Source organism: Cetorhinus maximus, chromosome 18 (genome assembly GCF_964194155.1).
Source record: "Cetorhinus maximus chromosome 18, sCetMax3.hap1.1, whole genome shotgun sequence".
Lineage (NCBI taxonomy): Eukaryota > Metazoa > Chordata > Chondrichthyes > Lamniformes > Cetorhinidae > Cetorhinus > Cetorhinus maximus.
The window spans coordinates 7,235,794-7,252,796 of record NC_135896.1 but is presented as its reverse complement, the minus strand read 5'-3'; positions in this window follow the sequence as shown (position 1 = coordinate 7,252,796).

Here is a 17,003-nt window from a genome sequence, read left to right as displayed (position 1 = left end):
CACAAACCTCAGTGTGATCAAATAATCTGTTTTAATGACATTGATTGAAAGATAAATAGCAGTGTAGTAGCTTTGAAAAGTGCTGTGTGGCATCTTTTTACACCCAGCTACGAAGAGCGACAGGGTTCTGCAGATAGGTGGCACCTCTGACAGTGAAGCACTTCCTCAGCACTGAGGCCTTTAAAAATTCATTCATTCACGGGATGTGGGCTTTGCTGGCTGGGCCAGCATTTATTGCCCATCTCTAGTTGCCCTTGAGAAGGTGGTGGTGAGCTGCCTTCTTGAACCGCTGCAGTTCTTGTGGTGTAGGTACACCCACAGTGCTGTTAGGGAGGGAATTCCAGGATTTTGACCCAGCGACAGTGAAGAAACGATGACATATTTCCAAGTCAGGATGGTGAGTGACTTGGAGGGGAACTTCCAGGTGGTGGTGTTCCCATCTATCTGCTGCCTTTGTCCTTCTAGATGGTAGCAGTCGTGGGTGTGGAAGGTGCTGTCGAAAGAGCTTTGGTGAACTCCTGCAGTGCATCTCGTAGATGATACATGCTGCTGCTACTGTGTGTCGGTGGTGGAGGGAGTGAAGGTTTGTGGACGTGATGCCAATCAAGCGGGCTGCTTTGTCCTGGACGGTGTCGAGCTTCTTGAGTTTTGTGGGAGCTACACTCATCCAGGCAAGTGGGGAGTATTCCATCACACTCCTGACTTGTGCCTTGTAGATAGTTGACAGGTTTTGGGGAGTCAGGAGGTGAGTTACTCATCGCACGATTCCTAGCCTCTGACCTGCTCTTATAGCCACAGTATTTATATGGCTAGTCCAGTTCAGTTTCTGGTCAATGGTAACCCCCAGGATGTTGATAATGGGGGATTCAGTGATGGTAATTCCATTGAACATCAAGGGGCGATGGTTGGATTCTCTCATGTTGGAGATGGTCATTGCCTGACTTTTGTGTGGCGTGAATGTTACTTTTCTCTTGTCAGCCCAAGCCTGGATATTGTCCAGGTCTTGCTGCATTTGGACATGGACTGCTTCAGTATCTGAAGAGTTGCGAATGGTGCTGAGCATTGCTCTATCATCAGTGAATATCCCCATTTTTGACCTTATGATGGAAGGAAGGTCATTGATGAAGCAGCTGAAGATGGTTGGGCTGAGGACACTACCCTGAGGAACTCCTGCAGTGATGTCCTGGAGCTGAGATCACTTATCTCCAACAACCACAACCATCTTCCTTTGTGCTAGGTCTGACTCCAACCAGTGGAGAGTTTTCCCCCTGATTCCCATTCACTCCAGTTTTGCTTGTTTACACTCTCAAGTCTGTTATTGGCAAATCCTGTTAATGGAGGCAAAGAAGAGAGCATCCAGCTCTCTAAGCAAGTGGCAACTCCATAGCTGCAGTTAACCCATGAATCGCATTGTCCCACTCTTTCATAGGATCATTGGAATGGGACAAGGCCATTCAGCCCATCAAGCCTGCTCTGCCATTCAATACAATCATGGCTGATTGAATGTCAATGCCTTTAACTCACACTATCAGATATCTATCAATCTCTATCTTAAACATACTCAATGACTGAGCTTCCACAGCCCTCTGGGGTAGAGAATACCTAAGATTCACAGTCCTTTGAGTAAAGAAATTTCTCCTCATCTTGGTCCTAAGTGGCTTCCCCCTTATTTTGAAATTGTGCCCCCTGGTTCTAGACTCCCCAATCAGGGGAAACATCTTACCTGCATCTACACTGTTTGTTCCTTTAAGTATTTTGTAGATGTCAATGAGATCACCTCTCATTCTTTGAAACTCTAGAGAATACAGGCCTAGTTTCTCCAATTTCTCTTCATAAGACAGTCCCGCCATCCCGGGAACAAGTCAGGTGAACCTTTGTTGCACTCCCTCTATGGCAATAATATACATTTTGAGGTAAGGGACCAAAACTACACACAGTACTCTAGGTGCGGTCTAACCAAGCTTCTATACAATTGAAGCAAATGTTACGACACAGCCGATGGTAAGTGTTGAGTTGTTCAAATCCCAAAGGGAAACTTGAAACAACTGCCACAACTTATTTTGAATTCAGTAGTAATAAGACCACCAAGTCATATAGGTTTTACAAAACTAGATTAACATTTATTAATAAGAGAAATTATTTTTTAACTACATATATAGATCTACAAATTACTACTATGATAACTTCTAAATTCCCTAATCAATCTAACTCCCAGTTACACTTTCGTTAAGGCGACAGTAAGACACATAGATTTTAAAAGACCCAGGCAAAGAAACATGGTATCCTGAGTGAGTCCAATTCAGCGAGTTTCCTTAACTTCAACCCTTTGAAGACAGCAGCTTGAGGCACAGATGCTGAAGGTTTTTCATACTTGTAAGATCTTAAAATGCCTCCCCTTACAAACAGTCTTCTCTCCTTTATACGTATTTTCCTCTTAGAATGCAAATACCCATGTTTCACTATGCCTTTGGACTTTATCTTCCTGATAATAAAAACCTCTCATAGCACTAAGTTTTACCAATAATCTTTGTGAAAAATAAACACACTGGGTAGAATCTTCGGCTTGGCGAGCGGGGGCGGGGCCTGCTTGCCGAGGTGTAAAATGATGGGCGGTGATGCCAGGCATGTGGCCCAACGTCACTGCGCATCATTTAGATTTTCAGTTCAATGGGCACATAGCCAACTTGAGGCCATTTAAAAAGCCAATAAAGCCATTAGCTGAGCTGCCCGTCCAACCTTAAGGTTGGCGGGGGGGGGCAGGCGATGAGCCCAGGCAGCCTTCGCATTTTTCATGGAACCTCATCCACAGGCGAGATGAAGTTTCATGAACATTTTTAAAGTGTTTGAAAATTTTTAAATAAAATTAATGGACATGTCCCAGCTCATGTGACAGTTTCACATGAGGGAACATGTCCTTACATGTTTTTTTCACCTTTATTCAATGTTTTATAAGTGAAAGTAATCTCCCTGAGGCAGATTTCTGCGCTCTTTCGCCGACTCAGGCAAACCCCCCCTCCCCGCCTGCACAGGGATCGCTCAGCGCTTCCGGGCATGTGTCACACTGGGCGGGCCTTAATTGGCCCACCCACGTAAAGTGGCGGCGCCAGCCAAACGGGGGCACCGATTGGCTGTGTGCCCACCCGCACAACCACCCCCCCCTCCCCCCGATGGGGAGAACATTCTCCCCACTGTTTCTAAACTTCACCTGGCTAGTGGCTAGGTGACATGTTTCACCCCTCCTATGTAAACAATCTAGTCTGGTTTATTTCAAAATGCAAATGTTCCTTTGACACTTATGTTTCTAAACTTCCCCATGTTTACCTAATAAAGATTTCAAACCTAACATCGCTTCTTACATCAAAGCACCCAGACTAGCTGCCTCTAATTCAATTAAGTCTCACACACACACACACACAGACACACATAGGCACATCCCACTATTACTCTATTTTACAATAAATTCCAATAATATTATGGAAATTATTAAATCTTCCTGACATCCCCCTCCACATTGAAAAATAAACCGTCATCATTTAAAAAGATGGCTTCATTTTTATTAACCCATTTTATACTATCTCCTATACTTATCCATATGCTTAGACTATGACATTACCAGATGTATGCATTAATATATCTACAAATCTTTCGCATCAACAGAAATCATTCCAGTTCAGAGTCCAAGTTTTTAAATGTCCAATTTTCCCTTTAAGCTTCAAGCTCTTGATAAAGCATCTGCAATCAGATTCTTTCATCCAGTGACATGTATAATCTGGAGATTAAATGGTTGCAGTAATAAACTCCATCTGAATAGCCTTGCACATTTGTCTCAAAATTTGTCCTTTAAAGGATTGTGGTCTGTATAAACAATTGTTTCTGACAAATTCAAAATGCTGAGATGCTAACACCAAACCCAAAATCTCCTTTTCAATCTTTGAATATCTTCTCTGTTGTGCATTCAACTTCTATGAAGGATACCCTATCGGTTTTTCAATTCCAGTGTCACCTTCTTGTAACAGTACAGCCCCAATGCCACTGGCATCAAAGGCCAACTTAAATTCCTTGGTGTAATTGGGCACTGCCAAAACTGGTATTGTAGTTAATACAGTTTTCAAACTGTCAAATGCCTTCTGACAATCCTGCGCCCATTGAAACTTCTTGTTTTTTTTTAATAGTTCAGTCAGTTGAGCAACCACACTGCTAAAATTTGGTACAAATTTCCAATAAAACCCACTCATGCCCAGAAATCTCAAAACTTTTTTTGTTGTAGGCAATAGCCTTGAGTTTCACATCTCTTGGAGCCACCTTACCATGTACAATGGTATGGCCTAGTTACATAACTTGTGCTTTTGCAAATTCACTTTTAGCCAAGTTTATCACCGAATTAGCTTCTTTTAATTGAGTAAGTAATTATTTCAGATGTTGTAAATGCTCCTCCCACGTAGGACTGAAAACTATCAAGTCATCAATATAAGCAGCACAATTGCTCAGACCTGCAATTACTTTGTTTGTCAGTCTTTGAAATGTTGCAGGTGCATTCTTCTTACCAAATGGCATGACTTTAAACTGATATAGTCCATTTGGTGTCACAAAAGCCGATATCTCCTTTGCCCTCTCCAATAATGGTACCTGTCAATATCCTTTTAGCAAGTCAATCTCTGTGATAAATTTTGAATGTCCCACTTTTTCAATGCAATCTTCCAACCTTGGTATAAGATATGAATCCGCTTTTGTCACCACATTTACCTTCGCTAGTCCACACACAGTCTTTGTGTTCCACCCGGTTTCGTTACCAGTACAATAGGCGAACTCCAGTTACTGCAATTAGACTCAATAAGATCATTTTGGAGCTTGAAGTCAATTTCTTTCTGTACTTGTGATAACTTTGCTGGAATTAATCCATAAGGATGTTGCCTTACCGAAGATGAAACTTCTACAGCCACATCATGTATAGCTAAATCTGTCTTACCCAACTTATTTCCACAAATAGCTTTGTATGACCGCAATGCCTTTTCCAAATCACTTTGACACTTGTCTGAAAGGTAACTCAATATTACGTTTAAATTTTCAAGTATCTCCTCATTATCCAATTTGATTAGAGGAAAATCAATTTCAGAATCCTGTACTTCTTTTTCATTATCTACCATCACTAATACCTCTTTTTGGTCCTTTTCCCTGTCAAAGTACTTTTTAAGCATATTTACATGACACACCCTCTGCTTCTTTCTCCTATCTGGAGTATTTATTAAATAATTTATTTCACTCAATTTCTTTTCAATCCTGTAAGTCCCACTAAACCTAGCCTTTAATGAGTCACCCAGTACTGGTAACAGAATTGCACTATCTCTCCAGCAACAAAATTCCGAGCTGTAGCTTTCCTGTCTGATTTCACTTTGCTGTGACATCTTTAAATGTTCCCGAGCCAACTCACATGCTCTGTCTAATCTCTCCCTGAAGTTTGATACATAATCCAGGAGAGTAGTTTCTGAATTTTAACCCATCAATTTCTCATAAGTCAATTTCAGTGGTCCCCTTCCCTCATGACCATAGACTAGTTCAAAAGGACTAAAACCAGTCGATGCATTAGGAGCATCCCTAATAACAAATAACAAGAATGGAGTTCATCTGTCCCAATCCTGTGCATAACCCTGACTGTACATTCTCATCATAGTTTTTAGAGTTTGATGCCATCTTTCCAAAGCCCCTTGTGACTCAGGATGATAAGCTGTTGACTTAAATTGTGTCACCCCCAAACTGTTCATTACTTCCTTAAACAGCTGTGAAATAAAATTTGAGCCCTGATCTGATTGTATTTCCTTCGGTAAACCATACCTTCAGGAAATCTGGCAGGCACATCCATTATTGTCAGTAAGTACTGAGTTCCACTTCTCATCTTGGGGAGGGGTCCTGCACAATCAATCATGACCTTAGTAAAAAAGTTCTCCAAATGCTGGAATTGGAATTAAAGGTGCTGGCTTAATCACTGCATGTGGTTTCCCTATCACTTGACATGTGTGACATGTTCTACAGAATTTGACTACATCCCTATGCAATCCAGGCCAAAAAAAAATGTTTCTGTGTCTTCGCCTGAGTCTTTCTAATTCCTAAATGTGCCCCCATTGGAATTTCATGAGCTATCCTCAGAATTCCACTTCTATACCCAAATGGGATCTGATGTACCTCCCTCCAGCTTTCATTTGCTAAAACATGATACAGCCTCCATTTTCTCATTAAAATATTACCTTTAAGGTAATAACATTCTGGAATACATTTTGTCTCTGTTTCTGAGTAAGCTGTCTGATATAAATGTTGTATTTACAAATCCTTTTCCTTCAACTCCACCAACTGCCTTGAGTTAAACACTTCAGCTGAATTGTTTTCCAGTCTTTCTTCCTGAACAATGTTATCAAACACAGTGTCAGCTAATTGGATTTCCATACCTTCTTCCTGCCTTTGAACTGCCTGTCCTTCTTGTTTAAACCTATGAGCCTGTGATCTTGTTATCACACAATCCGGAAACAATCCAGGATGCTCTCTCTGCAACACTTCTGTTGAAGACACCTCTACAGGCTACTCAACTACCATACGCATCACCCACATTTGTGATCCAGCTATATCATTACCTAAAATAAATTGAACCCCTGCAATGGGCAATTTTTCCACTACTCCAACAGTCACTTCATCTGTTTTCCACTTACTCTTTAGATTTACCTTCCACAGTGGAATAGGTTTAGCATCTCCATGAACCCCACCTGTTCCTGCAATACTCCCTCTGAACAGCAAACGTCACTATCCCACAACAGTAAGGATTGACCAGTGCCTATGTCTCTTAAAATTTTAACGTATCTTGTTATCACACAGTCTGGAAACAATCCAGGATGCTCTCTCTGCAACACTTCTGTTGAAGACACCACTCCACCCTGTACACATGGAAAGACTTTCCCTTCACACACAAAGCCTTTAAACATTTCTGCAACCTGCCCCTCAGAACTCCCTTGGGTAAATTGTGAACACATTCCCACTTCTTTGCCTATCACTGATTCTTCCTGTTTACCTGTACACAAACCATTGGTTTTTCCTGTACCTGAACCTCAGAACCCACAATACTCTTACTTCTAGTACTTTTCTGCACCCCTATAGCTCCAACAGATTTTCCCTGCAATTTTCAGCTCACCGACTTTGTGTATTTATTAATTTTATTACTATGAAAACACCTCAATTTCTGAATGTCACTTCTACACTCAGCACCTTTTCATTCTGAGAAAAAAACTTCTGGGGAATTTATACCTTATCCTGCTCTTCCCTGACTACCCACCTTCCTTTCACCTTCCCACTTTCCATCCTTTTCTGATTTAAAAGGGTGATGAAAAATAAAGGCTTTGCTCTATGAACTAACTCATAATCATCAGCTATCTCTGCTGCTTGTCTTAATGTTTCAATTCTTTGTTCCTCCACATGAGTTCTCACTACCGAAGGAATTGAGTCTTTAAATTATTCCAAAAAAAATTACTTCTCTAAGAGCTGCATATGTCACCTCTATCTTTAATGCCTGTATCAACCGGTCAAAATCATTGTGTTTTACTCTCTCAAACTCAATATAAGTTTGCCCAGGCTGTTTTCTCATATTTCTAAATTTCTGCCTGTATGCCTCAGGAACAAACTCATTTGCACTCAAAGTAGCCTTTTTTTTTTAACCACATCATAGTTCACCGACACTTCTTCTGACAGTGAAGCATAAACCTCATGTGCTCTACCCACCAACCTGGATTGTAACAACAATACCCAGTTTTCCTGTTGCTATTTCACCTGGTTGGCTATCTTCTCAAATTAAATAAAGAATAGTTCAACATCTCTTTCCTCAAACTTTGGAAGGGCTTGTACAAATTTAAATATCTCCCCATTGGGTTCCGGAAATAAGTCCTTCCTCACCTACTGGTGTCTCTTCTTAACTTCCTGTATTTTAAGCTGGAATTCTCTCTTTTTTTCTCTTTTATCCTTTTCTAATTTCGTCATTTCTAATTCCTTTTCTTGTTTTCGTTCTCTCTCCTGCCTTTCTGCCTGTTCCCTTTGAAACGCTCTTTTTTTTTTCTTCTGCCTCTAGCTTAAGTTTTTTCAGTTCCTTTGCTTGTTCAAATTCAAATTCATTTCTAACTGAAGTCTCATTACCTTCAACTGTGACTCTCTAGTGTCAGGTATCACTTCCAACTTTAAATGCTACGCTATACCTTCAGTTATATCTGCTTTCTTAGCCCCTGCAGGTAACACCAATTGTAATTTATCTGCCAATTCCAGTAACTTAACTTTATTTACCTTTTGTAAACCAGCCAAAGTTATAACTTTGACTCCCAGACAAGCCTGAGCAACTGCCAAAACCATATTGCAGTCTCACCACGACAAAAAAAACCTCACACCAACTCCTGAATTCAAAGTATTTCTCGTACTCGTAACCTTAAGATTCACCAACTCCAACCCGATCAAGGAATTTCAAATATATCCCACAAAGAGCCCCCAATTTTTGTTATGACACAACCGATGGTAAATGCTGAGTTGTTCAAATCCCAAAGGGAAACTTGAAACAACTGCCACAACTTGTTTTGCGGTTTGTATAAATTTCAAGATGCGCGCCTTGAATTCAGTAGTAATAAGACCACCAAGTCTTATAGGTTTTACAAAACTAGATTAACATTTATTAATAAGAGAAATGTTTTTTAAATACATATATAGATCTACAAATTAGTACAATGATAACTTCTAAATTCCCCTAATCAATCTAACTCCCAGTTACACTTACGTTAAGGCAACAATAAGACACATAGATTTTAAAAGACCTAGGCAAAGAACCATGAAACCCTGAACAAGTCGAATTCAGTGAGCTTTCTTAGCTTCAGTCCTTTGAAGACAGCAGCTTGAGGCACAGATGCTGAAAGCTTTTCACACTTGTAAGATCTTAAAATTCCTTCCTTTACAAACAGTCTTCTCTCCTTTATACATATTTTCCTCTTTGAATGCAAACACCCATTGTTTCACTATGTCTTTGGACTTTATCTTCCCAATGATAAAAACCTCTCATAGCACTAAGTTTTGCTGGGAAAAATAAACACACTGTTTCTAAATTTCACTGGCTAGGTGACACATTTCACCCCTCATCTGAAAACAATCTAGCCTGGTTTATTTTAAAATGCAAATGTTTCTTTGTCACTTATGTTTCTAAACTTCCCCATGTTTACCTAATTAACATTTCAAACCTAACTTCTCTTCTTACATCAAAGCACCCAGGCTAGCTGCTTCTAATTCAATTAAGTCACACACACATATAGACACATAGACACATCCCACTATTACTCCATTTTAAAATAAATTCCAATAACATTATGGGCTGAATTTTCCCCCCGTCAGGGGGGTTGTGCGGGGGCAGGCAGGGGAGGGGGTAGGCACAAACCCAATCAGTGACCCCGATCGGGGACACGCCACCATTTCATGTGGGCGGGCCAATTAAGGCCTGTCCAGCGTGACGCTCGCCTGGAAGCACTGAGCGCTCCCTGTGCAGGCGAGGGCGAATTCCCTGAGTCATTCCCTGCGCTCATTCATGCATGCATGCAAAAGAGCACAGAGATCTCCCTGAGGCATGGATACACGTGTAAATTTAAATAAAGGGAAATAAAAACTTTTAAAACATGTCCCCTCATGTGACACTGTCACATGAGCTGGGACATGTCAATTTTTATTGTCTTTTGGAATACTTCACGAAACCTCATCCTGCCCGTGGATGAGGTTTCATGAAAAATGCGAAGGCCGCCTGGGCTCTTCGCCTGCCCCCCGCCAACCTTAAGGTTGGATGGGCAGCTCAGCTAATTGAATTAATTACTATTTAAATGGCCTTAATAAGCCTTTGACAGTTTGGCGGGTGTGCATCCGACTTGGCTGCGCGCCTGCCAAACTGAAAATCTAAATGACGCGCAGTGACATCAGAATGCCTGCCTGAGGTCACCGTGCGTCGTTTTACATGTCGGCGAGTGGTGCCATCCTCTGCACGCCGACCGGAGAATTCTGCCCTATGGAAACTACTATATCTTCCTGACACAAGACTTGGCTACTCCTGTGCTGAAATCTTCTTGTGATAAAGGCTAACATTCCATTCGCCTCCCTAATCGCCTGCTGCACTTGCATGTTAGCTTTCAGTGACTTATGGACAAGGACGCTTAGGTCCCTTTGTACATCTACACTTTCTAATCTCTTACCATTTAGGAAATACTCTGCACATCTGTTCCTTCTACCAAAGTGGATAACCTCACATTTTTCCACGTTATATTACATCTGCCATGTTCTTGCCCACTCATTAAATCTGTCCAAATCTTTCTGTAGCCGTTTTACATCTTCCTCACAACACACATTCTCACCTAGCTTTGTATCATTCGTGAACTTGTAAATATTGCATTTGGTCCCCACATCCAAATCATTGATATTTTGTGAACAGCTGGGACCCAAGTACTGATCCTTGTGGTATCCCACTAGTCACAGCCTGCCGACGTGAGAATGATCCGTTTATTCCTACTCTATTTTCTGCCTGTTAACCAATCCTTAATCCATGCCAGTATATTACCTCCTATCCCATGAGCTTTTATTTTGCTAACCAACCTCCTGTGGGGGACTTTATCAACAGCCTTCTGAAAATCCAAGTATACTACGTCCGTCAATTCTCCTTTATCAATTTTGTTAGTAACATCCTCAAAAAACTCCAACAAATTCGTCAAACATGATTTCCCATTCACAAATCCTTGCTGACTGTGCCCAATCAGAACATGATTATCCAAGTATCCATTCATCACATCCTTCATAACAGATCCCAGCGTTTTCCCTACTACTGATGTCAGGCTAACAGATCTGTAGATCCCTGTTTTCTCCCTCCTTCCCTTCTTAAATAGCGGGGTGACATATGCTACCTTCCAATCTGCAGGAACCATTCCAGAATCTACAGCATTTTGGAAAATGATCACCAATGCATCCACTATCTCTGTGGCAACCTCTTTCAACACTCTGAGGTACGGAATATCAGGTCCCAGGGACTTTCAGTCCCCAAAACCTTGTTCCATTTTTCCTTCTCAAATCCTTTTCCAGCTCCCTTCTAAAATATATCTCAATAGGCACTTGTGGTAAAGCATTCCATGCTGTACTAACATTCAGGAGGGATGGAGCAGGCAGATTACGACACATCGATCAGTGTGCTTTTGATGCAGGATGTAAACCTTGATCCGGGATTCACAGATTCCCTAAAAACTGGGAGAACAAGGTCTCAAATGGTTTGAAATAGTTTAAGTCTTGAGTGAACTCTAAGCTCCCCGCCCTTTCGCTCAGTAACCTCCTCTGCCCCCCACCCCGCTACCCACCCCCCCCACCCACCCCCCCCACCCCCACTCATTCAATAGCCTCCCAAATTTTTGCTCTGAGTTCACATTGAGGCATTAAAATGGGTTCACACCAGGAAGAAGTTTGGGAAGTACTGATCTAAGAAGCAATCATTTAGATGCGATACAGCAAAAAAGACATACGACCCGTAACAGTTGAGGAGGGTTTACTATTCCGGATCGGATCAGCATGCAGTTGAAGTGGAGTGATGCTGATCTTGGTAGCTGGTGACATCGGTCTCTGCTGCTCTCAGTCTTCTCGAAGTAACCAAGGTGTTCAGCACCAGCATGAATCTGCCTCGGAAAGCTGTCTTCTGTCCAAGGTGTCACCTCGTTCCCGAATGCCTGGTTATGTACCTTATTTTTAGGGGGCTGATGGGTGCCTAATGTCAGCCAGCGTGGCGATGGTAGCACAGCAGTGACATCACTGAGCCAGTGGTCCAGGCTAATGCTCTGGGGGCATGTCTTCAGATCCCAACACAGCAGGTGGTAGAATTTGAAATTCAGTTACTAAAATCTGGAATATAAAGCTAGTTATCCATGACAACTAACATTGATTGTTGTGAAAGCCCATCAGGTTTACCAATGCCCCTTTAGGGAAGGAAATCTGCCACCCTTACCTGGTCTGGCCTACATGTGACTCCAGACCCACAGCAATGTGGTTGACTCTTAACTGCCCCCTGAAATGGCCTCGCAAGCTATTCAGTCAAAGGCAAATAGGGATGGGGAATAAATGATGGCCTTGCCAGCAATGTCCACATCCCGTGACAGAATTTTAAAAAAAATCACATTCAATTGTCCAATTCCAAAGAGACAGGTATTGAAGGTAAATCCCTCCTATCTTCATCTGAAGCCCATGAAGTCATCTAGTGGCTTATCGCTTGCTGGGACATCCCATTAACCTGACTCAGGCAGTTTGCTTAGATATGGGGAGATGGGATACCATCTAATCAGGTTTAGGAATGTCTCATATGGGCCTGTGTTAGAGTCATATCCTTACATAGAAACATAGAAACTAGGAGCAGGAGTAGGCCATTCAGCCCTTCAAGCCTGCTCCACCATTCATTATGATCATGGCTGATCATCCAACTCAATAGACTGCTTCCGCTTTCTCCCCATATCCTTTGATGCCTTTTGCCCCAAGAGCTATATCTAACTCCCTATTGAAAACATACAATGTTTTGGCCTCAACTACTTTCTGTGGTTGAGAATTCCACAGGCTCACCACTCTCTGGGTGAAGAAATTTCTCCTCATCTCAGTCCTAAATGGTTTACTCCGTATCCTCAGACTGTTCCCCTGAACCCCTGGTTCTGGACTCCCCCACCATCGAGAACATCCTTCCTGCATCTACCCTGTCTAGTCCTGTTAGAATTTTATAGGTTTCTATGAGATCCCCCTCATTCTTCTCAACTCCAGCGAATATAATCCTAACCGACTCAATCTCTCCTCATATGTCAGTCCCGCCATCCCAGGAATCAGTCTGGTAAACCTTTGCTGCACTCCCTCTATAGCAAGTACATCCTTCCTCAGATAAGGAGACCAAAACTGCAGACAGTAGTCCAAGTGTGGTCTCACCAAGGCCCTGTATAATTGCAGCAAGACATCCCTGTTCCTGTACTCAAATCCTCTCGCTATGAAGGCCAACATACCATTTGTCTTCTTTACCGCCTGCTGCACCTGCATGCTTACCTTCAGCGACTGGTGTACGAGGGCACCCAGGTCTCGTTGCACATTCCCCTCTCTCAATTTATAACTATTCAGATAATAATCTGCCTTCCTGTTTTTGCTACCAAAGTGGATAACCTCACATTTACCCACATTATACTGCATCTGCCATGCATTTGCCCACTCAGCTTGTCCAAATCACACTGAAGCATCTCTGCATCCTCCTCACAGCTCACCCTCCCACCCAGCTTTGCGTCATCTGCACAACTCCTTGGCAGAATTAGTAGGCCTGTGCCATCTTGTGTCTGTTTGCCTGGCTGTCTGCAATAGAATCTTTCTTAATGGAAGGAGAAAAGAGAGAGAGAGAGCTGTTTCTGTTAATTAGTTATAAGATTAGACAGTCATTTCTTGCACCATGCTGCCATTTTGGAGCTCGGTGTGTCCTCTTAACTGTGCGTGTCTGAACACGTGGTTACCAAGAAGAAGGAACCCCCCCCAACCATCAGTGCGATTTAAAGAAAATCAGCAACTACTTGCACCATTCCACAAATGTTTGGTTCTTTCCATAATTGTTTCAAGAGTTTCCAGGTGGAGGTCTGGCAGATGCTGAAAGACATTTTCCTGACTTCAAGGCTCCTGCACAAACCAGTTGCTGCCCTTGCCCTTGAAACAGAGCAATGGCTGGGGAAATGAGCAGAGGCCATGCAGAGCAGGACAAGCCGCTAGTAGAGGGAGGAGGAGGAGGAGGAGAAGCAACAGGAAGATGAGGGAAATGGAGAGAAAGGGAGATGGCAACCTAGATAGGTTCTTTCTGCCCAGGCTGTACATGAAGAACTAATTCAACGGAGATATCAGTAATTGCAACCCCCATTCCCCATTCAGCAACATCTTACGTTCTTTCTTCACTGACCAAAACATTGTCATCTTGGCCACCACATGAAAATAAAAGGCACCACAAAAATAAAAATTCCAAACTAAATATATAACTACATACAAACATCAGTTTATCACCCTTGTGCATTTCCTTAGTGCCTGTCTCCCATGCACCTTTGCCTGTCCCAGTGTTCCTAGGCAGTTCTATCCCAGTGGCTAGGAGAAGGCTGCTAACTTTCACTGGGGGAGAGTGCAGTTGGCCTTGCAGGACAGCTCTGGGCATAGATGGCTCAGCTTCAGACTGCACCACCTCGGAGTAGACTGCATTAGGTGATTGACAGGCAACAGCAGGGGCACTGGCAGAGTGGCATGCCAGGAGTCAAGCCCTCAGGACCTGGATGCCACAAGAGGTTCAATGACCTCCCCTGAGTGGCTGTCACAGTTAAAGAGCTGGGCAGTGAGTACAAGCTGTGAAATTTGAGTGAGAGATTTGCAGTAGTGATAAGCATGATGAGGGGGTGGTGGAGCATACGAATATTCATTATGAGTCCTGACTGATAGGCATTGATGGGGTGAATGAAGCAGTGACTGAGGCTAGTTGTTCAGTTGGTGGGAGGTGGAGGTGGTATTTGAAGATTCATAGATTGACTTTGACCACTCAGGGGAGGCCATTGAACTTCTTGTGATACTGCATCCAGGTCCTCAGGTCTTGATTCTTGACATTGACCCCTGTGGCTATCTGTTCCCAATGCCTTCTGAGCCTGTGTCTGTAGGGTCTCATGTCCCCCTATGTGTACAGGACCTCTCTCCACCTGTGCATTAAATACTTAGTAAATACTGTGAGTATTCTACCCTCCCATTCCTTCTGCCATGAGTAACATCAAGTCCAAACCTGCTTACCAATTCCTCAACCTTCATTTTGCAATCTCTCAAAATCTTATGCAATTTCTTTTAAATTGCCACTTAACCCTCTCTGTCCCAGTGCAATGGACGGATTATCCTGTGGGATCCCCCTCCCTCTCTGCCCCATTTCCCATTATGGGCTTTCAAACTCCACCCTGTAATACAGCCTTCAGGCATTCACTTGTGATCCAGTCCACTGCTAGTATGAATAAAATTGATCATGCAGTGTCACTGTCGGGATGTTTAACACTGCCCTTTGCCTGGTGTTCGAACAGAGGAGTCACTCTGTACATTTTGAATGGATGCACTCAATGTTCTTGGCTCTAGCATTGGCGTCACAAATGTAGAGGAAAGCTACTGACCAATGGATGCTCGGTGCTAACACACAGCTCCTCACGTTATCAGAAACATCCCTGTGGTCCCCTGTAGAGGTGGAATATTACAGCACAGAAGGAGGCCATTCAGCCCATCCAGTCTGCACCATCTCTTTCAAAGAGCAATCCAGTTAGTCCCACTCCTCCGCTCTTGCCCTATATCCCTGCAATTTTTTCCTCCTCAAGTATATTTATCCATTTCCCTTTCAAAGGTTGCAATCTGTTCCCACCACCCTGTCAGGCAGTACCTTTCAAATCCGCACCACTCATTGCATAAAAAAACCTTTTCCTCATGCTGTCTCTGGCTCTTTTCTTTTCAATCATCTTAAATCTTTACTGCCTGCTTACCAACGCTTCTGCTATCAGAGACAGTTTCTCTTTACTTAATCCATCGAAAATCCTTCATGATTTTAAACGCCTCTATCAAATCCCCCCTTAGCCTTCTCTGCCCTAAAGCAATAATGAGAGTCAGTCAGCTGTCAGGAATGTACAGGAAATTAACTCCAGGCTTTGTCTATACTGTTGATAAACAGGAAGACATCTGTGATTGCCAGGATGGAGCAGCGCGGTATACAGAACACTGTGTTCACGGCTGCAACCTGCGTCCCTGTTTATTGCATACAGTTAATTCTACTTAAAATAAAGCGTTCCAATTTTTCTATCCATTAAAACAGCTCACGTGAGCTTAATTGGGATTTTGTCCCTTTACCTTTATGCTAGAACAAGACAGAGTAGTTTAGGAACACAGGAGCAAGAGGAGGCCATTCAGCCCCTCAAGTCTGTTTCACTATTCAATTAGATGGTGGCTGACCTGCATCTCCAATCCCTTTACCCACCTTGGTTCCATAACCCTTAACATCCTTACCCAACAAAAACCTAACCAACCCTGGTTTTTATTCCTAACATATTGGGTTAATTTGATCATTTTTATACATATATATTATTTACATATATATAAATAATTTGGATATTGGAATACAGGGCAAAATTTCTGAATTTTCAAAAAAGCTGGAGGTGTGAATGGTAATAATAGAATCATCATCAACAGCTGCTGTCCAAAAAAACAATGGGGGCAGAGGTTATGATCTGAAATTGTTGAACTCGATGTTGAGTCTAAAGTGCTGTAAACAAGTGCCTTGTTGTAGGATGCGGTGCTGTTCCCCAAACTGACATTGAGCTTCATTGGGAAGCCTTCTCTTTATGGAGGAAGTGGCAAAGGTTTTGGAGGATTTGTCCAACATTGACTGGTTCCAACATTGGGCAGTGAGAGCATCTTCAGACCTGGCCAGTGACAGGTGGGCCCCATTTTGTCAGTAGCTATAGTTACATCCTCAGTACATCCCAAGGCTAATAAATTGTGGTCACTTTTATTTGCAGCCAATCTGCACATGGCAAAGTCCCACAAAACAACAAGAAGATAAATAGCCAATTAATCCTTGCAGGGCTACAGGACTAGAGCAGGGGAATGAGACTGATTGGATTACTCACAGAGGGCTAGCATGGACACGGACCAAATGACCTCCTTCTGTGACATTATGACTCTGACTCCCGTTCTGGTGTTACTGGTTGAGGGACAATTGACCAGGAGACAGGGAGAGAACTCCCCTGTCCTACTACATTATAGTGCCATGGGATCTTATATATCCACCTGAGAGGGCAGACAGGGCCTTGGGTTTGACATGTCTTCCGAAAGGTGCAGTGCTGGACGGCCAGGTTCAGAGACAAGAGAGCGCAACCAACTGAACCAAGCACATGGTAGCAGGGTAGACAGTATTTGCTGCATGTTGG